Here is a 22,580-nt window from a genome sequence, read left to right as displayed (position 1 = left end):
TTCAAATTGTTGAGAGCCAAGGAAGAAAAAGGTTACTCAGACTTATGTCCTTGATAAATAGCTGCTCAGTGCAGCCTCAAAGCTAAATGAGGAGAAAAAGTGGTGTCAAGTTTATTTTCAGGATCATGTATGTTCAGAGTACGCAAGAAAGAATTTGAACATCTTTTTGATACAGATGAAGGAAAGGACTCTTCAGCGAAAGGAAATGACATGCTTAAGAAGTCCCTGGGGGAGGTCATGTTTTCGTCCTTTCACCAAATATTTTCTGTTTTCTCTCAAAGTTTCATTTTATTATTATATTTTCCTATTTTCATGAAATGAGATATGGCCATGTAACATCTTTTCCAATAAAAACTTAGTAAATATAGCAATGTGTTACTTTGTGTTGGAAGCATCAAAAGGCATGTGTAAGTTTTCTTATGCAGTTTCCTATCAAAGAAAATCTGGAAGCAGGGAAATGGAGCTTCCCTCTCCTCAGGATCCCGACTAAGGACAACACAGGGGCAAACCTCCTCCCTGGATCTTGATGGACAGGTACTGTGAGCCAATAATAAACCGTTCACTCTTTTAAACCATGAAACTCAGAGATTGCTTATTCTGCTTTGTATTATTTACTGCTTTTATTACAGCACAATCCAGCTTACCCTGATTGATGTATTCATCTAGTAGTTGGACATTCCAGGGATGAAATCCAAACTTTCTAACTCATTGCCTAGTTCTTGGCTTACGGTATTAATATACATGGCAAAATGCGTGCTCGTTCATAAGCCCAGTCACCTGTGGTCAGGGAAGTAATAATTATGTGCTTGATAAGTACTGTTTATGGCTGCTTAGTCAGCTGGCCCTTAGAAATCAGGCATGACCTCATAGTAACATCTACAGTCTCGATGTCACGCAGAGGGTGCCCTTGTCAAAAACTATGATCACAGATGGAATTCTTCCCTTGCTCTTTTGCCCTGCATTTGTCTCTCTACAACTCGACCCTAACCCTCCTTCCAACATCCATTAATCTGTCTATTCGGATTGCCTATGATTACCTGTGAATATTGAATCAATTGAAAAACCAACAGCAACCAAAATAACAGCCTTTCACAAATAGGTGAGTTCCCCTCTCCCAACACACACACACACACACACACACACACACACGTCAAAGGTGTGCAGCTGCTGGATGGTGTCTCTGATACCTATATCCCCTCTTCTTGTCAGTCCTAGGCACGTGGGCCTTCATTCTTTCCCCTGTGATATCACTATTGACCAGTGGGTGTTGCAGCTGTCATCACAGCTGCATTTAGGACAGGACAAAGTAAGGAAGGGACGATCAGTACTCGTACACCATATTACATTGGCCAAGACATTGACTTCCGCATACTCTTCTAAGCAAGAGAGTCTAGGAAATTGTGAAGCAGAATTTTCATGATGGGCTTAGACCAATCTACCACTTGAAAGTGAGCATATTCTCTTCCAAAAAAAAAAAAAAAACACAAAAAACTGATAGTTATTGCCAAGAAGAAAGAAGAAAAGAATGAGTATAATATTTGCCACACCATCTATTCACATTTATTCTAGGTCTTGAGATGAAAGGTGATGTCACTTCCCTACACCTGATGAATGGTATATCTCCTAGCTCTCTACCATGGTTAATTAAAGAGCATTGAAGTAGAATGTACTTGGGGACAATAAAATTTATTTATTCGCCCTCTCCTGGAGGTTCATGCCATTCTAGCTACTTTCAGAGTGTGTGTGTGTGTGTGTGTGTGTGTGTGTGTTGTGTTATGTTTTTATGAATTAAGGCTCTTGAATTGTGTTAGGGACAAAGATTGAGAACATGGCTGCATAACATTTTTAGAAAACTATAGGAGCATACGCAAAGAGAAATGGGGTTCATTAATTCCAGTTCTTCCTCAGTCCACCTGGTACAAAAAGTACCAGGCCTTGGATCCAATTAAACATGGGTTTGTCTCAAGGATTTGTTCTCTGACAATTCTTTGACCAAAGTCATTTTATCTCTGTGATTTTCACTTTCATATGTGGAGATAACCCTAAAATTTAGGATTTCCAAGTAATTTAAATGACAATTAGAAACTAATATCTATTAGTACTACTCATAGGTTCCTCAAAAGATAAAGGCAGCTTAGATGGTGCTTTCCTTAGAAGAGAAGCAGCAAGAAGGTTATGTTTTTTAATAATAAATCTTTGACACCCTGTTCTACTAGGAATTCCATCTTCTTCTGTGCTTCAAACACTCTACATAACTTTGGACAAAAAAAAAAATGTCTGAAAAACCTCTCCTATTTCTTTCAGTTTCTCTGAGTCTTAGCTATTGCCTTTCTAAGTGATTCTTTAAATTATTCTTTATGCCATAGTGTTGTATAATTTATACAGAACACTCTCCTGTCTTGTATTATTTAATTCTCCAAAGTGTTTGGGGAGAGGATTTTATATGAAAGCAATGACACAAAATAAAGCTGCATTGTATCAGTGTCTTGCATCTTTAATAAAGTTGCTCTCAAACAGCATTTCAGTAAATGAAATGTACCCAGGAATGACAAATTTTCATATATCAAAGTATGCTCTGACCTGCTCTGGGATATAAAGCCTAATGCTATAATAGAGCCCAGAGGTTTGTGTTTGATTTGATTTGGCTTTCTTTCTTTTCTTCTAAAGGAAGATTACCTACTTTCCAAAATAATAATCATACAGGTTAAAAAAAAAAATCTTATCCAGTGGCAGGAAAAAGAAGGACCATTAAGATTTAAGATGCTCAGTGGAACTGTTCCTCCTCTAACTTTATAAAGATACACACACAAACACACCCTACAACAAGGAGGGGAAAGAGCGGCTTTATCAACTTTATTTATTTACAGGATATCTCCAGGATGTTCCAAGCTTCTTCTGCAAGAAACAAAGAACAAGGAGAGAATCCCTGAAAGACTTGGTTCAGTATGAGTGAAATTCATGACTATGGATATATGTGTGCAGATGCAGTGGTTTCAAATGCCTCAAAGCAAATATAATAACCAAGGAAGGCAAATGGAGTCAACCCTGTTGGTGGAATGAGATGAAAACAAAAACAAAAACAAAACAAAACAAAACAAAACAAAAAAACCAACTGACCAATATGGCATCCCATTCTTGATGGTAAACATGATGCAGAGGTGGTGCTATAAATCATCCATCTCCTTCTCATTCCAGGGTGAAATGCTTATTGTAATGGCAAATAATGGTCATGGGCTTTCAAGGTCATAAGAAATTGTAATATTTGTCTTAAGAAGGAGACAATTTCTTTTTCCCCAATCAGGCACCTCCAACATAAAAAATGAGAGACTCAGAGCAGCCAGCTCTGCTCCGATATGATGCCCGATGAGAAACTCAAGCATGCAATGCAATCCCAACTGGTCCAGAATCTCTTTCTTTTAGAATCTGGAGACTTATTAGTCTCCATGTTCAAGAGTCTTTTGTTGAAAAATTATTTTCTTGGAAGAATAGGTTGTCAGGTAATTCACAGGGTAAAAGCCCCGAAATGAAGGTGAGAGGCTATTGATGCAAGGAGAAAACAAATCAGAAAAGAACCTGTTTTATCCTCAGGATGCTATAACAAAATGTCACAAACTAGTCGTAGACATGATAGGAATTTAGTTCTCAAAGTTCTAGGATGAGAAGTTCAAGTGGAAAATTTAGTTAGTATCCATGAGGACAATGGCTCAGCATAGATGGCCATTGTCCTCATGGCTGTAGAGTTGATGTAGCTCTCTGGGGACCCTTTTATAAGGGCACTAAACACATTTGTGAGGGTTCCACTCTAGGGTGGCCTAATAACCTCTAAAAGTACCATCACCCAACACCATCACAGCGGGGGTTGTTTCAATATGTGACTGGAGGGGGCACAAACATTCAGTCTATAGCAGTTCTCAAGAAAATTTTCCCATTTACTATGTTTGATGAAGACTACCCTCACTTATGGGTGGGAAAGGAAGAGAAAGACTGCTTCTCCATTTTCTTTTGATTTTTGGTTCCTTCCTTCTCCTCTGATTCCTATCTTTGTAAATACATTGGGCCTTGTCATATAAGCCTGAATGTTTAAAGAAAAGGTAGGTGTTTTCCTTACTGTTTAGGACAAGCAGAATAATATTTTGTGATGCCTGCTATGTGCTGAGCACTGTGCTAGGCACTATCACATTTGCTACTAAGGGGATCTTATTGTCATTTTTAGAAAGAGTAAAGGAGACTTTGAAAAAGTAATCTACTGAGATATTATAATAGCTAGCAAGCAAGATCTGAAACTAAATATTTCTATACACATGACCTCATATTATTTCAAGACTAAAGAATGTCAATTGATAAAATCATTGGGTGCTGAGAAGTGTCCTTTCCTCTATGGAAAGGGGTAGACTTTTCATGAGACTTATTTTCTTTCTGTTCTTGACCCTAGCAATCCTATTTCAATGAGTGCTTTGTGATAACTTACAAAGAATGAGACCAGAATAGTGGACAAAACAAGGCCCAACACTTGGGGGTGCTTGTGCTCCAGTGGTGGAGTACAACAACAAATATATGCCAGGTGGACATGAGTGCCAGGGAGAAAAGCAAAACCACAGAGCTGGATGGGGAGTTAGGAGGTTGGGTTGTTCGTGGGAGTTCTGGTGGCATGCCACGGGAGCCTTTCTCAAAGCATAATCATTTCTCAGACCTGAATGAAACAAGTCAGCAGAGGGAACCAAAAGTGCAAAGACCCTGAAGCAAGACTACACTGGGAGTGCTTAGGAAAACCAAAGGTTTGAAGAAAGGTGATTGGAAAACAGAAAGGTGAGAAGAAAGCAAGAAATGAGATCAGAAGGCCAGCCAAGAAGTACATCACATTGAACTTTGCAGGCCATGGTGAGACTTCAGCTTTTAGGGTGAGTGAAGGCAAAGCCCTTGGAGAGCTTAGACTAGAGAAGCTCTGATGCCAGAGGAAGGAGCTGGTAAGTGCTTGAGGTCTGGATGCACCTTAGCTAAGAAAACTGGAAAGACTGATGGATGAGATGGATGAGAAATAGTTGTCAAGACAGGACTCGTGAATTTGTTTGTAAAGCACTGCAAGCAGGTTGCCAAGAGATAAGTGAGGGACATGATCTCCCAAGGCTTGAACCTGCTAGAGTCTTGGCCTACAACATTGCCTAACCTTCAGAGGAAACTAGGTCTGCATTTTGTAATCCTTTTTTCTTTTGGCTTAGTCTTCTTATATTAAGATAGCAAAGACCACTTATCCACCCTGTTTATACTGTATTGTCACCTTGTTCTCCAAACAAATTGGCTTCAGGGAAATTTTGATTTTTCTTTTGTTATTTTTCTTTTCTTTTTCCCCCTTCTTAGTTTGGTTGCATTCTTGACAGATTTGTGCAACTCAGAATCTGTGAAATAAACACCATAGAAATGCAAATATCCTGTTTATAGGTCAAGGTGAATCAGAGATTTGGGTCTTTTACTACCAGAGAAATGTTTGTAGGGGAAATTTGCCATCTTACAGATTCAATAAGAAGACTAAGCCAAAAGGAGGGCAAAACACTTTTTGTTCTCAAGTTGCAATATCCATGGAGAATGTCTCTTTGCCACATAGACAAACTTTTTGAGACATGGCCAGACCAGAAAAACTTATTTCTAAACTTTTCAATTAGATTCTGTGACTCCTAAATTTTAAGTTGAAAACAGATTTCCTATGAAGGGGAGATAATAAATCCTCCAACATCTCAAAGCTGGAAACTTTTCTCAAATTATTGTAATATTGTCCAGAGCCATGTGTGCTAAGATGAAGTTGGATACCAATTGCTGAACTGAGAGTACAGATCATCTAAAATCATAGAAATTTTCAATTCATTTATTTCCAAATATGGGTGGGGTAATTGGCAGCCTGTGATGTGTGGCTTCTGAGTTCTACACAAAATTGATCTGAAAAAAGATACCCTCCCTTAATCTCAAAATTTTCTCATTCGAGACATGCAATATCTCCAGGAGTTTCCCCATAATTTACTTCTACCCTCTGTATCTTCTTTCTTCCCCACTAACCCCCGTGTGTCCTCAATTTTAATTGCCTGGATTCAAATTATAATCCCACCTTTCATTAGCTGTATGACTTCGGGTAAGTCATTCAATCATAGTGAGCTGCAATTCTCATCTAAAATGGAAAATTCAGAGGAAACAGGGTCTATATAAAGGTGAACCTTGTTGCCCATGGACATTTTCATGCAATGTGAGTTCTGGACAGATACATATTGAAATAGAAAGAACAAAAGGCATGAAGCCTTTCCTTGTTCTCTACACTTTGGGAGGTAAGGAGGTATATATAGGGAACTTCTATAGTATATGTAGAATGTAGGCAGTGAGTCAGGGGATTAAAGCAAATTCTCACCATATTTTATCCCAAGGACTTACAAGATTTTTGTTTAATAACTGAATATCAAATAGATATGATTCCATCTGTACGTTCCAAATAGTTATTCTTGGTTGCTTAAAACAATACTCAAATTTAGACTAATCAGAATTAAGATTGATTCCTAATTTTATGGATCAAATTGATGTTATGATAACCAAGTGGGAAACTGGAAGCACTGAAGCACATTATTTGCTAGTTCTCCCTAGCCTTGGATAACTGTGTCTTAAGAATTTTATTAAACGTCAATAATATGTGTACCTTAATAGCTTTATGCTAAGTGTATGTGATTAGGGTCTTCCAAAAATATTTCTTTTGCATGAGTCTTTGAGTTTTTTTTGTTAAAATTATTTGTCCAGGATTCCTTTGTAATTGTTCCCCAGAATGTTCAATTAAGAGGTTTCTATTGTTGACATGGGCCTTGCCTCTATTATCAATCGAATTATGAATAAAATGCCTCCTCAAAATTCTTAACTTAAAGTTAATGGTGTCAATTTGTAAATACATATACATATTTGGAAAGTAAAGTATATTTGTAAATACATATACATGTTCGGAAAGTAAAGATATATTTGAGTGTGTGTATATATACATACACGCACATATTTGGAAAGTAAAGATATATTTATATATTTATAGTTTATAAATATAAATATAAAGTATTTTTGTAATTACACATATTTGGAAAGTAAAGATTTTTAAGAAAATTCATTAAACATTGAACATTCTCTTATGACAACTTTTTAAAAACAACATTACTGTTTTATTTTCCTTTTTCTGTTGTAAAAATAAGCACAAACTTTGCAGCTTAAACCAACAAAATGTATTCTCTTATAGTTTTGGAGGTCAGGAGTTTGAAATGAGTCTATAGTCTAAAACCAAGACATTGTCAGAAGAGCATTTCCTGTGTAGGCTTCAGAGAAGCTGTTTTCCTTGCCTTTCTCATGTTCTAGAGACTAGCGACATTCCTTGTCTTTGATTCTTTTCTCCAATTTCAAAGCCAGCAGAAACACAGTAACATTTCTAAACCTCTTTCTCTCTCTCTCTTTATTTTCTCTCATCATATCTGAAAATTTTAATGATCTCAAGATCATTAAAACCTACAGATTTCTTCTTTTACATATAATGCAGCATAGTGACAAGTTCTGAGGGTTAGGTCATGAATATCTTTGGGGAGAGCGCTATCTTGGCCACCACAATTGCTTTGCACATCTGTGCATTATGTGGAAGACTGGATACACACATTAATATCTATTCCTGGGTTGATGGAACAATATAAAGGAACAAGTACATTTTAAATAAAAGCAATAAACCTTAAATGACTGGTAGAATGGGAAAACAGACAATAGCAATTGAGAAACATAAAGAGTTTGGGGTAGATGGGAAGCAGATGGAAGAGTGAAAGTGATTTAACAGAAAGAAAAAAGTTGAAATCTAAGTGCCTGGAGTGGAATGATGCCAACCAAAATGGAACTTAATCATCATCGTCAGTATACTGGAAAGGTCCTGGATGCGGTAGCATTTGGAAATTCCTAAAGCATATGTTAGGAGTGAGCTAAAAACAAAAGGATTCCCGAAAGATTATAAAAGAAGCCTCCTTCACTTCAGTCAGGTACACACACTTCTTTTTATATGCCAGTGAGGATTTCTTGGAGAATAACACTTGAAATGTCTTTAAAGACACAGGGGAGTCAGGCATTGGAGAGCAGGATGATGTAGTTTACTGTCAATCAGGACTAACTAACACTCTGCAAATAGACCAGAGTGACCTCCATTCCCCTTCTTCTGTCCATCTCAGAGAACAATGGCTCTGAAGTATGTACTCCTAGGCAAAATGATAGAATTCTCCTCTGTAGATATTCCCCTGAAAGATATTCTAACTCTGACATTCAGAATTATGCAGTGAAATAGTCACCTGATTACCCAACTCTCAGATCTATCATCAATAAACACAGAGCTTTTAATCAGCATTTTAGTGACTTACAATACCTATGATTATACACAAGGTCACCCAGATCTTTGAGTAAAGCTTTTAATAAACAATTAAAAAGAAAGAATTGGAGAAAACAGTTGTTGGAGAGAATAGAATGTAACTTCAAAAATAAGATAAGCAAAATAAGCCAGATGCTATATAAAAAGACAACAAGGGGATAACAATACCATGGATATTAAAAATTGAATAGCAAAAATTTAAATGTTGACAGAGGAATTAGAAGATAAAATTGGGGGAAAATATTATTCAGAATGGAACAATAGGCAGTGTGTTTGTTTCCTAGGGTTGCCATAACAAATTCCACAAACTTGGTGGCTTAGAGCATCAGAATTTTTTTTTTCCTCTCACAGTTCTGGAAGCCAAAAGTCGAAGTCTAGGTGTTGGCATGGTTGCACCTCCATTGAGGCTCCGGGCAAATCCTTTCTGGGCCTCTTCTCTCTTCTCATGGCTCTAGGAATCCAATTGCTTGTGACTATATTGTTCAAGTCTCCACCTCTGCCTCACATGGCCTTCTCTTTGTGTCCCTCCTACGTGTTTCTCTTAGAAGGCTGTTTCTCAGTGAATTTAGGCCCCACCTAAATAAGTCAAGATAATTTCACCTGGAAACCCTAAATTTAATTACTTGTGTGAAGAGACTTTTCCAGTTATGGCCATATAGATCTTCAGAAGTATTGCACAGGCATATCTGTTTTGGGGTATATGTGTGAAATTCAACCTACCACAGGGAGAATCAGAATGCAGGAGGAAAAAAATATATATATCTATACACACACACACACACACACACACACACACAAAAGTAGTACATCAATTTAAGAAGTTTAACATCTGACTAAAATAAATTTCAGAAAATAGAAAATAGATGAAAATAAATTGCCAAATCTTATATGAAAATTCTCAGAATTGATAAGTATGAGTTTTCAAAATGAAAGGTGCTACTTTCATTTTTAACTCCAATATGTAAGCAATTTGGAAGTCATTGTTCCCATTTTTACATAAAGTAAAAAAAATAACTAAGTTGGAAACCAAATTCTTTCATAGAACACCAGAGACCTGACTTTGCAGAGTGAATTGCCACCCCAAAATCTGGAGAAAGAAGCAAATCAGAAAGTCACAGGTGAGATCTTCTCACCTGGAGCAGAAGTTCCCAGAGGTATCAAGGGGGAGGGGCACAACTGTAAGATAATTTTGATGAATTGCTGGAGGCTGCATGTGGATACCTAAGAGTCAGAAACTCCGGGGACCCTCATTCTTAGGAGAAGCCCCCATACTTTCATGGTCCTTACTTCTAAGATCCTCACCAGTTTGATAATAGTGACAACATGTTGGTCTGATAAAGGTGTCCTGCTGACTTAACAGAGGAATGGGAAGATTTACCCACAACAACCAAGTGGAATTGATTCCAAGTGTGCAAGAATGGCTCATCATTAGGAAATTAAGCAATAAAATCTACCACACGAACAGATTGAAAAAGAAAAGTTATATAGTCATTTCAATTGATGCACAACATTTGACAAAAATCCTAGAAACATAATAAAATAAATCAGCGAACTCAGAAGAGAGAACTTCCTCTTGTTGAATAAGAATACCTACAAAAAATTCATATCTGATATCATATTTACTGGTAATACTGTGGACACTATCTCTGTACAATTAGAAACAACACAAGTTCTTTCTCATTCAGAAATTGGTTATTTCTCATTTCTATTTAGAATTTCAGTGAAAATCCTACATAGTAAAGTAAGATAAGAAAATAAAGTAAGATATACAAATACTGAGAACAGGAGATAAAATTGTCTCTCTTGTTAGATGTTAAAAAAATTTAAAAATCCAAAGTATTGTCAAAAAATAAGTGTTAATAATTAAGTATAACAAGATCACATGATATAAGGCTAAGGCCAAAAAGTCAATCATTTTCCTTGGAATTTTAAATTTTAAAAAGCATAGCATTTATAATAGCACTTTCCCGATATATTTAGTAGAGTAAAGGAGAGAGAGTACCCTGATTCATGCAGCTCGCATAGTTGATAGCAGAATTGATAATCTAATCCATCTTTATCTGATACCTAAGCAAGCATTTCCAAAAGCATGCACTGCAAAGCCCATCACATGTCAGTGGATATTTTATAAAGAAAGGATTCCATGGCCAAATTAATTTAGAAAATGATGGGTGAAACAAAGGTAAGCTTTTGCTCTGCCTGCCTGCTCAGTAAATTTCCAAAGGAAAAATCAGCACAGTGCTTTCCAGATATATGTGATAAAGTTTGGAGTCAAATTTTCAAAAGCATCTTGAGGACATATACCAGCACATTGGGAGACACGGTCCTAACATTCTAAGTGGTGAGTGCTAGCAGAAATATGTTACTAAACACAATTTCTAGAATAACTGAGAATTTCAATAATCATTCAAGAAATACCGGAATTTCTAAGTATTATTTAGAAGGCAGAGTATGCAAAAGGTTGCCGAGGAGAAAGATGGAAAGGAGACCTTTAAGAAGTCGTGTAAAATCAAACTTTTTACCTGATTCTTCCACCCACGTCATTAGGCTTTTTAACTCTTTTTTGAAGGTGCTAGTTATGAACAATGAGCTGCAGCTGAAAAACAAAATGATATAATTTCAGCGATCTACTCGACTTTTCACTATAGAATATTCAGTTCCATTCATATCTTAGCAATCTTTATAAAGAAGTCATTATTTAACTGTCAAAAAAGTTGCAACTAAATTATGATCAGACATGTTTATATAATAAAGAAGCAGAGATGAAGCAAAAAAAAAAACATGATTAGATTCAGGCATAACTTAGCTTCTAGGTTCACTTCAGTTTTAAATATAAAATAACTCACATTGTATTTTACTTCTAGGTATTCAGGTTGATACCATTGAGAATTCTGGACCCATTTTGAATTCAAGTTGCATTTTATTTTTTGCTTTTAAATATGTGTAAAGTAAATAATATCTATCATGTACCAACCCCATTGTATAATAGGTTTTTATCCATATCATTATTTTTATCAGTACAGAAATTCCAGAAAGACATTATAAAGCAATTTTGGCCACTCAAGAGTGGCCTTTATTTGTTTACCATCTTGTTCTATTCCCTGTGAGTAGAACATTGTACAGTAACTCTATATTAATGTGTTCAAAATTTCATCACTGATATTTTGAATGTGTTCTGTGAGGGTAACATATCTATACACTGCCCATCCCAATTCCTGACCTTAATATCTCAGTCCTAGACTACACATAAAATGTCTTCTAGTATCTGGCTTGATCTTATAGCTCTTGGGGAAAAAAAATCCTCTGCCCTCTATTTCATCAACCAATAACCCATTCCCATTAAAAAACTTATTATGTTGAATCCAAGAATTCTCAATTATATATCTGCACTGAAATCACCAGTAGGATTATTTTTAATTAGCAAGAGGTTCTGATGCCCTGTATCTAGGATATGGCCCAGACTGTTATACTTCTAAGATATTCCATTAGTGCTTCTGGAGTTCACCTCCCAGTAGAGACAGCCAATTAAATGGATCTCATTATTCTCAGAACGTAGGTTACACTGAGAAATTTTAGTAGAATTCTATCTAGTACATGGCACATAAAAGTCAGACCGACAAGCAGACTAATAGGAATAATATTACTGTTTGTGGCAAAGGGAGTAGAAAACAAGAAGGAGCCTGTGAAACTCTGGAAGCCGTCTTTTTGAGTTTCAAATAGTGACATGTTAAACATTCGATATATCTGAAATTGAGGAGGTTTTCCAATGTGAACCAAGGCAGCTTCTGGGAACATTTTTCCCAAGCCATCTCACACTGCTACTTGAAATCTGCAGTGAAATTGGATGGAAGGCTTTGTTTCAATCTGTTCCAATATTCCCTGACATGCACATGAATCCCCATGCAGGATAAATTAGCTGAAGGGAATAGAAGCTGAATGAGCAGGACTGGCAGGCAGTCTTTTTGAATCACATAACAGATCCATATTTACACTTCCTACTTGTAGCTTTTTTCATAGCAATGGACTCGTATGAAAGGAGAAAAGTCTATCACTAAACTGTAGCTGGGAATGGATGACAAGAGAAGGGAAGGATGGATAATGCAGAAGCCTACCCAGGCTTCATTACCAAGCCAGTGAGTATCCTTTTATCTACTGAATTTCTCTAATAATTTGTGTTGATGAGGATTTGCTAGCAAATTGGGATCAATGAGCACCAATTTCCTTTCTTACTGTGCTGATGATTTAGGAGAGGGATGGATGCAAGGCACTTCCAACTTTGTGCTTTCTTGATTGATCTTCTGAGATCAAATATGTTTTTCTTACCCAGTTTCAGAACATGGAGTCTTCCTTTCTCTCATGCTTATATATAGTACTTTGCTGCTCAACATGCAGTCTGGGGCCAGCAATATAATAACATGAAGGCAGCTGGTTTAGCTGTAGCAGCATCAGACCCCATTCCAGACCTGTGGAATTAGAACCTGCATGATCCCCGGATGGTTGGTATGCTCCTCCCTGCAACTTGGGAACCACTGAGCATAAATAGAAGGGGAATGTTGGATCCCTACACTTAGTTGAATTACCTTGGGACAAGGGTTTATTTCTTATTCTGAAGGCATGACACTTTGATGATAAGTCATTCCAGGAATTGTTTGCATCTGGCTTATGAATTTTCTGAAATTTTCAGCTTCAGATGCATGTCTCTCTCTCCCCCTACCTTGACCTATGCTGTTTCTCAAATGTTTCTTCATTGAGTCCTCTGCCAAATGTGACAAATTCCTCTGTGTGTGTGTGTGTGTGTGCCCGCACGTGTGCGCGCGCGCTACTCTAGCATCCCTAAAATGGTTTTATCTAACATAACACTTGCCTCATTGCACTGAAGTTATTTTTTATCAGCCTCTCTTACCAGACCATAAATTCCTCAGTGATGTGGTTTATATGTCTATCATCTTCATGTAGGGCACTAACAGTGACACAGTATGTTGGACACTGGGATACAAACAGTGATCTTAGTAAATACTGCTTTAAGTGAGCCAATAACTTACTCGGCAGAAGAGGGCCAGAGAGATAGACGGGTGAACAGTGAACAGATATCACAATCAGCTAGGGTGCTGCCAAAAGAAAAAGCTAGAATGGGTAGCCTTTGTGAAAACCTGGTATTGAGACAAAGGAAATATGTTTTATAGGCTACTCTACTCATACCTTGTTTATTTTGATCAATTCTGTGTTCTAAATCTCTAAGTTAGTTGTGCATTTTGATCACATCCAGAGGTTTTAGAAGCATTTGTTTGTCAGCTCTACCCCAGACCCACTGAATCAAAAACTCTCGGAAATTGGGATCAAGGCCATATTGTTTTTAACCCCCCGCCCCAGGAAAGGTTCACAATCAAATCTTCTATGAGGCTTATATAAAATTGGCATATAGGCAGAAGAGAAAGTGAGATACTGAAAGCTTTGGGAATATAGAAAATAGTATTATAAGCTGGATTATTGTAACCATGTTCATCCTGGTAAAGAACTGACTCAAAGAAGGCATAGAGTTGTCTTTCAATTTTTGTTGGGCTTTCATGTGGAAAAGAATATTTTTAATGTCTCCAGAAGGTACAACAAATATCAATAAAGATAAATTTAAAGAAGTTCAATTTAATTCAATATATAGCAGGTATAATGATTTTTCAAGACATATACTTAGACATGTCAAAAAAAAAAAAAGTAATGACTTTTATCTCCTTGTCTTTCTAAAACTCATCTTAACTTCTCTCTTGAATTCCCATTGTACCTGAGGTCAAAACATATGCATTTATTGCCAGAATCTTAGTCATCACTGGGCAAACTTGGGTGCTTCCATAGCTGGGAAAACTTGGGTTATGTCAAGTGGAAATTCAGTGAATTAAGGATTTTTCCTATCTCCATTCTTTTTTAGGTTCGGATTTTGCATGGCTTTTGTAGAGTCCTGGTTTTTAAGATCATAATCAAGGACATCTAAGGTTATTTTAGACATCTATTTCATCCTCTGTCTAAGACAGACATCAGCTGATATTTAATGTGTCTTTGGTGGGCTTTGGTCATTAAAAGGGTGTGCCTATCAGACTTTCTTCCTCTCCACAGGGTGCTCAGCCCATGACCCAGGAAGCTTTTCAACTGTCATACACCCCTTCAGGATCCTCTGGCTCTCTCTTGGCCCTTTCTGGAGGCACTGAGCAATCTAGCTGTCTACTAAACTATTCCAACACTGTGGGAACTTCAGGGTTGCCCTTTCTGCTTTTGATACCACACTTAGTGAATTCTACTTCTTACTTATAGGTGGAAATTCATAATTTTCCATCCCCCAATGCATTGGAGGTTTATATTCCCCAAAATATAGCCATGTATAAAAATCTTTAGGCAAGATCTCAAAAGTATTATCCAGTTATAAAAAGGAGGGGATCTGAATATCTATACAAAAATAAAATGTACTAGATCAAACTATCTTGCATTTCCTATTACAGGAAATTTAGTAAGTGCCTAGGGTCCAATTTTAAGGTCACAATCAAGGACATCCAAGTTTATTTTAGAGGGCTGGATTCAATATCTGGTTCCTAAATGTAGTCACACAGTAGAATTCACAGGGAAGTTTTTAAGCCTCAAATTCCAAGGTGTTCTCCATTTTTTTTCTTATTTACAAATTTGAATGAGAGAAGGTATTTATTTTTCTGCAGAGTTTTACTCACTGTAATTACAATAATATTGTTGTACAAAGGTTTCATCCAGAGAATATTCTCTCCACCATAAATAGTCTGTGGCAGACTTGTTAACTCTGTTCTAAGGAAAAACAAAGAGGCCAGAGGAGAGCATGGGAGAGTCCTCAGGAGCTGCACACTTGACCAGTCAATGTCACCCTCTTGGAATTCCATGGCTTCAGATGCCTGTTTGCCCATATAGAGGGAGGTTTGTGGGTGAAGATTAGGGTTACAAACCACAAAGAAAGAACCAGTGAACAGTCAGTGGTGCTTCGCTGAAGTACTCTGACTGACCTCTGCTTCCAAGGTACAGACATTTAGAAAATAACCCTGCTTTGCTTCAGACAAAAGACAACTCTCCTCAAGAGGGAAAAGGAAGAGGATGCAGCAAGATCAAAGTCACCTTGCTTCGCTCAGGGAGACTTTACGTGTTTGTGTGTGAGGTTACATCTGAGATATCTGCATATGGCTGACTCACTTAAACAAATTCAAGGAGCATGTCCAGCATGCATGGGTCCCCTGCCTCCCTCCAAATACGGGAGCACTGTTGCACTCCACTGCTTTGGCTATTACACAGGTTACCTGAGAAAGATGTAAAGAGATGCATTTTTATGTTTTGAGTACAGCAGTAACCAGACAATTCATACACAAGCAGGTTTCTTTTTTAAAAAAGAGAAAAGAAGAAAGGAAGAGGAAGGAAGGAAGGAAGGAAGGAGGGAAAGTAGGAGGGAAGGAAGAAAAACAGACATTATTAAATACTTCGCTTAAACTAGAATGGTTGCACTATTTCTTGCTGATGTTTTCATCACCAAACAAATATGTCTTTAAATACATCTTTTCTTTATCTTTCTCCACCCTTCCCCTTCCCACTTTTAAGAGTAGGGGAGTCTAGAGACTATTTTCATTCCTGGAGAAGGAAATGGTTGTAGAGAAAAGATTAAAATGTAGAAGGGGAAGATCCTGGTGAGGATGTATGAAAAGAGGCTCCAGCCAAATGTGATTCCCTGTGATTTCCAAGAGATGCCCTGGCAGGACAGAGGGCAGTGCATGTCAGATCTGAGCAAATTAAAATATTGAGAAAAGGTATCTCACCTACCCACAGGCTGGTTTGAATTTCTGAATTGCACAAGTCTGGAGTTCTCCAGGAGAGAGCCTCTTCCCTGTGACTGCTCCATCTCCCTGGGGGCATTGGTGTTCCTGCCCTAACACTTGAACATGGAGCACTCTGAGCCCCACTTAGCTCAGATCAGAGCCATAGTGTGGTCCATACTTGGAAGGGATGTAGATATTTACAAGAAGGGGCTGAAAGTGATACATAGTCTGTTCAGAAAAGGAAAATTACCTTTCTTTTTTAAACCTGCTAATAACTCTATAGAGGTAAGAAAGATAGAAGATCTGCCATTATTTCAGTGGAGTTACTACCTTTAAGGAAGGGGAGGAAAAGCCGTAAACAAAAGAGAAGCATAGATAGGAAGAGGCAGATAATAGAAAATCAATGTGAATCATCTTCCAGTTGTAAGCACCTAACTCCACTTTAGCTGCTGCAGGTCCAGAGCAAGAATTAAGTCACTGCCCTTGACAAAGGAGAAACTCTGTAAAACAAGAAAAGAAGGAAAGGAAGGAAGGAAGGAGAGGTAAATAAAAGTTATAAAATATCTAAAATAAAATTAAATGAGTCTGTTCTAATTTTTTGATCCATCAAGAGCAAACAATGTAAATTTCTAAATAGTTTTATATTTCTTCATTTTCTTTGCCCATTTCATGTTCAATCCATGCCCTACTGCTCAATTCTGGCAGCCATCTTCTTACAGCCCCCGCAAAAAGGAAATGCCTTGACAGAGAACCAAGCATTGGTTCAGGTCCCACCAGTCAGTGAGTAGGGTGGTGTGCTAATACTCAAGCATCAGTCTTAATTTCCTGAAAAATGGGTAATGGTACAATGGTATAAAATCATTGTAAGAATTAAGTCCGATTATGTAAGGATATTGTGTAAAATAGAACATGCTATGTGATAAGTCTTCCAAAGCTTATCATTATATTATTATTATTAACTGGCTATTCAAGAAACTTATTTCGTCCAACAGGTATCAGCTCTCCTTTTTTTGGAAAGAATTCAGAAACAATGGTGAGGTTCATATCACAATGATAAATTATATTCATAATGAAATAAAGTACCAGAAAGGGGAAGTGATTTCAAGCTGCAGGAACAAAGCTCCAAATTTAGAAGAACGAAAGGTCGATTTCCTAGGAGTCCGCTGGGGGCGCTGCCGCACGTCCTTCTCTTTCGCAGGCTGAAGGAGCAGCTCCCTCTTTTAATGACATGCGGTTCATTATGGCAGAGGAAGGAAGAGAGCAGAGCTGACTACCTGCTGCCCTTGAAGCTTCTTCCTAGAAGGCTGGGCACGTCCATTCGTATTTCATTTGCTGGTATGCGTCCCCTCAGTGGGGAATGGAATGCTCTGTGAACCCAAACGGAGAGAAAACCTGACTATAGGTGAGAGCCCTAAAGCAATACTCAGAAGGACTACACATTAAAGGTCCACACAACAACAACTATGACATGATTTTATACATTAACACTCCTTCATAACCATTCCGAGTGGAGGTGGCTTCGGCCACAGTTTATAGATGAAGAACAATTGGAAGACTAGCTCATGTGCATGTGGTAGGTAAATAACAGAATCAAGGTCTGAATTCAGATCTTGCAGCTACACTGCTTCCCTTACCACCGGTGGACTTGAACCAGTTTGGTTCTGATACATGTTGAAATGAGACCACATTTTGAACATTCTGTTACAGCTTTAGAACCAAAAAAATAATTATGCAGCAATAACAGAGAAGAATTGCCTCTGAATTGTGATTCTGCATCAACTTCATCGTCATCATAATCATAATTATTTTATATAGAAAGTGCCAGGTTCTGGACAAGACAGAGCTGTTATGCACTGTTTGGAAACGGTGGCTATTCAACTAACAGAAACTGCTAGTATAAGCTAGAAAATGCACTAACATTTCCTATCTTAGCTCACTTAGTCTGTCCAGAAACTCTTGGAGAGAGAGATTTTCATTTTCACTTTCAGGTGAAAAATTGAGGCTAAGAAAAATTATGTGCTTTGTCCAGCCTATCACTGCCAGGATGAAGACAGATGCTCAGGACCATCCCAACCATCTCTGGATCCTATATCCTGTGTATTTACCCACCAAAAGGTACTATTTCCTCACAGACTGAATACTTTGAGCCTGTGGTTATGAGATGTTATCCTAGATGCTCAAACATAGTTTCTCTCTGTACATTTCTCTGTCTCCATGACACAGTACTCTATTTCCTTGGCTCTTGGCCCTGCCAAAATAAGCTTTCTAAAAATTCTCCAGTTTTAGACACCCACATCTCACTGAGCATTTAAAAGTCATGTCACCACCTTTTTTCTCTGAGTACTTACATAGGCGGCTTCGGTAGCAAGTTGACTGACATTGGTGCCTGGCATATGATAGTGTTCAATGGCTCCTTCAACAAGTGACAGTATGGGAAGGTATATGGAGACTAAGCAAGTTCACTTATTCCAAAAATTTGTGTTGAATACCTGCTATGAACCTTAGCATTGATGATATATAAACAAGAAATTTTCTTCTCAGTCCATGCATAGTCATGAGTAAAGGGAAGAGAGTGAGAATGAAATTCTATGTTTATGATATTATGCCATACATTTAATCTCCAAAAATGTCTAGGAATGACTAAAACACAATTAATTTTAGAAAAGACTGTCCCATTTGAATTTCCTGGACTATCTGAAATTTTCTGTCCTCATAAAGGTGGAAATGACGGACAAAGCATTTTCTAGTTATGCCTCCCAACAGCCATGAAGGCTTTCTTTTCTTCTGCAAGCACCTACACTTAAAGAAGCAAAGTCAGGTGTAGAATTAGGGATTGAGCCCACTTTCAGCATAAGCAGAATTTCCGCATATTAAGAACAACTTTACTTTGATAATTGCATCTAATAAAGAAGAGACGTTTTTTATTTTGGTATGGTTGAGGAATGGCGATTAGTTCCAGAGCTTTTGACTTGGTTCTGTGGCCTTTCTCAAGAATGTCATTGCTTTTAAACAACTTAACTGAGTCAAGATAAGTTAAAACAACAGTGGTGATGAGCTGTTTTATGGTACTGAGGAAAAGCATGCTAGCAGGTTGGAGCATTGATAATGAATGGGCATTTGAGGGTGTGCATGGGGGAATGTTCTATCTTAGAGCGACATCAAGATTTTTTTCGATGTCTATTTGTGATTCATATGTGACGTTGATCGAGATTGATTATATTATCCCTTATGTCCTTACCTCTATTAATCTATTTCTCTTTAGAGTAGCCTGAAAACTGCTTATAGACAGCACTTAGCAAAGAACAGCTTCTTAGAGAATAGCTCAATATATTTAAACATTTGAAGCCAGCTGCCTGTAGAGTGAATTGAAACACAGCCTGAAGTTTGAAGTGGATGAGAAGTACAGAGGAGTGGTTAAGAAGATCGGTTCCAGTAAGATGCTTTCTTGGCCCTTAATCAGGGCTTTGCTGCTAACTAACTCAGAACCAGTTTCTCTATCTTTGTAATAGGAATGCAAGTAGAATAAACCTTGTAGGGCTGTAAAAAGACAAAAATAATAGTTCATGTAAAATGTTTGCAGTAATCATCATCCTGCAAAGTGTGAATACCCTGTAGATATTATTTATTACTATAGTTCAGGACTTCGGAAGTGTATTTTTCTTGGTGGTTAGGTGACATCCTGTATTACCTGATGTTTAATAGGTGCTTGTGGGAAGGAAGAGCACTTTATACATAGGCTGTTAAAAAATTGAAAAATCACCAGGGTCCATTATTAAGAGTTGGTATTAGAGGGCAGACAGGTCTTGAGACCAAACATAATGCCTCTCTTTGTGTGTTATTTGCCTCCAATAAAAATATAAAGTCCTCTTTAATTCTCTTATGAACAAGGGAGTAAGTTTGGCTAAGTCAAGTCCAAAACTTTGGGGGTAGAAGGAGTGAGGCCTGAGGTCTGTGAGTATTTCTCTTTGGTAATTCCAGAAAGCTCAGACTCTTTAGGCCTCATACACAGAGTAATGGTGCTTCCATCTTCGTTTTCATTAACATTGGGGTGCTTGCAAATCAGGGATCTTATCAGGTTCATTGGCAGCCTCATCCCCCACCCCCTCATCAGAAATTGGGTCATTCTTAGGTGATGGTAGGCATTCACCCTCCTGGAGGACAGTGTTTAGAGATATACTAAGAATGTCCTTATGCTCTCTGGGGAGCTGTGAACATGATGCCCTGTGTGGGATTCTTCCCATCCACATTGCAAGATTAGATATTTTGTAGACAGAGAACAATGTATTTAAAGTTATGGAAGTGAGAAAACTACACTGGCTTTAGGTAAGTATATGTTCATGGGATTCATGAACAAGAAAATGAAAGCCAAGAAATCTCACTTGCATTTTGACTTATGGCTCCCATTGGTTTCAAACTATAATACAGGGGACATGTGCTAGCTGTGTCTCCAGCTGGAGAGTATGGTAACTATTAACCATTTAATAGTCCCATCCTCAACTTCTGGTCTGATTCCATGAGGGTGATAGACAGCTGTTCATCACTGAGACTAAAATACCTGAGAAAAACAACTTAGAGGAGAAAAAGTTAATTTGGAGCTTGCAGTTTCAGAGGTTCAATCCACAATTGGCTGACTGCATAGCTCTGGGCCTGAGGTTAGGGAAAACATCATGGCAGAATGGTATGGCAGAGGAAAGCTGCTCAGCTTTTGACAGTCATGAAGCAGAGAGCGCAAGCACAAGGAATAGGGAAAAGATATAATCCCCAAGGTCACATCCAGCAGTGACCCAATTCCTCCAGTCATCCCCAATCTGCCTAAATTACCACCCAGCAGCTCATTCAAAGTTTTAACTCATCAAATGGATCAATCCACTGATGAGTTACAGCTGTCATCATTGCCTAAAAGCACCGCCTCTGTACCTTCCTGTATTGAGGATCATGCTTTTAAAATTAAGCTTTTGGGAGAACATTTCTACATCCAAACCATAGCCTGTGCTTGAGACTTGACTTCATTACTTGTTAAATTTTATTAGTGTGGACAATTCGTTCCTTCTGTAAGCCCCAGTGATTGAGTCTACTGATCTAAAACAGGGGCATTGATTGTACCTATTTACTGGATTCTTGTAAGGATTAAATGTGTTGATGCATGCAAACTGCTAAGCATACTATGTGGTTATGCATAAATGTTCAATAAACTTTGGCTATTAATTTCAGGTGGTAAATAGCAAATTAAACCACATTTGCAACACTGCATTGGCAATTGGAAATAAAACACACAGACATAAAGTCCTATAAGATGTTTTTTTTTTTTTTTTTTTTTGGCTAGAGTGCTGGAAAATACAGCTCTTGAAAAAATTGAAAATCTGCTAATTTCTCTCAAAATGTGAGTCTCAGAATTGTTTCTTAAACTGGGAATTAAGATTAAATTTCTTCCACAAAATTCCTGAATAATATATTTTATTAACTATTAAACTATGGAAATTCTTTAGTCGCTGTTAATTGAACACTGTTTCCGAAATTTGGATTATTACCTAAATTGTAACAGGCTTTTCTATACAGATTATAGGAATCTACCTTAAGAAAGTATGATAAATCCCAGAAACAAATCTCATATATCCCAGAAAATGAAAATGAAGATAAATCCCATATATATGTGTTTTAATCTCTCAGAGCAATTAAGATAGTATCCAGTTTTTAAAAGCACTCAAGGAGAAGTGGGCCTTGAGAATTGAATGTGGTTGGAATTTGCAGGGATTTACAATCAGAAAGATTAATATATTCATGGCACTGGAGGCAAATTCAGGATATGATTCAAGTTAAATGGGTCATGTATTCAGTTTTGTGTTTGCAACTTGATTTTTCTATATACATTTTAATTGACATAAATGATACAGTGCACATCATGAGTGTAACGTTAAACTTCTGTGACATCACGAGCACCCCATTTTCTCCCTTGCACCCTTTTTCAGGCAATATTCAGACATCCATAAAATATTGTGACTTCTGTCACTTGAAGTAATTTTACCTATTCTTGATCTTCATAGATATAGAATCATGCAGTATTTTTTATCTAGCTTCTTTCATGCATATGATGCATGCAAGATACAGCTATGCCATTTGTCATAGAAGTAGACTATTCTATTTAATTCCTTTTTATCTTTTAAAATTTTTATTGACATATTTGAACCTATCTATGAGGTACAATGTGATGTTTTGATTCATATATATTGGATAGTAATCAAATCAGGGTTATTAATGTACATATTGTTTTAAATTTTTATTGTTTCTTTTTGGTGAATACACTCAAATTCCTCTCTGGTAACTATTTTGAGATGTATAATTCATTATTATTAATTATGTTCACCCTTCTATGC

The sequence above is a fragment of the Callospermophilus lateralis genome, chromosome 15 (genome assembly GCF_048772815.1).
Source record: "Callospermophilus lateralis isolate mCalLat2 chromosome 15, mCalLat2.hap1, whole genome shotgun sequence".
NCBI classification, from domain to species: domain Eukaryota; kingdom Metazoa; phylum Chordata; class Mammalia; order Rodentia; family Sciuridae; genus Callospermophilus; species Callospermophilus lateralis.
This window is presented reverse-complemented; position numbering follows the sequence as displayed.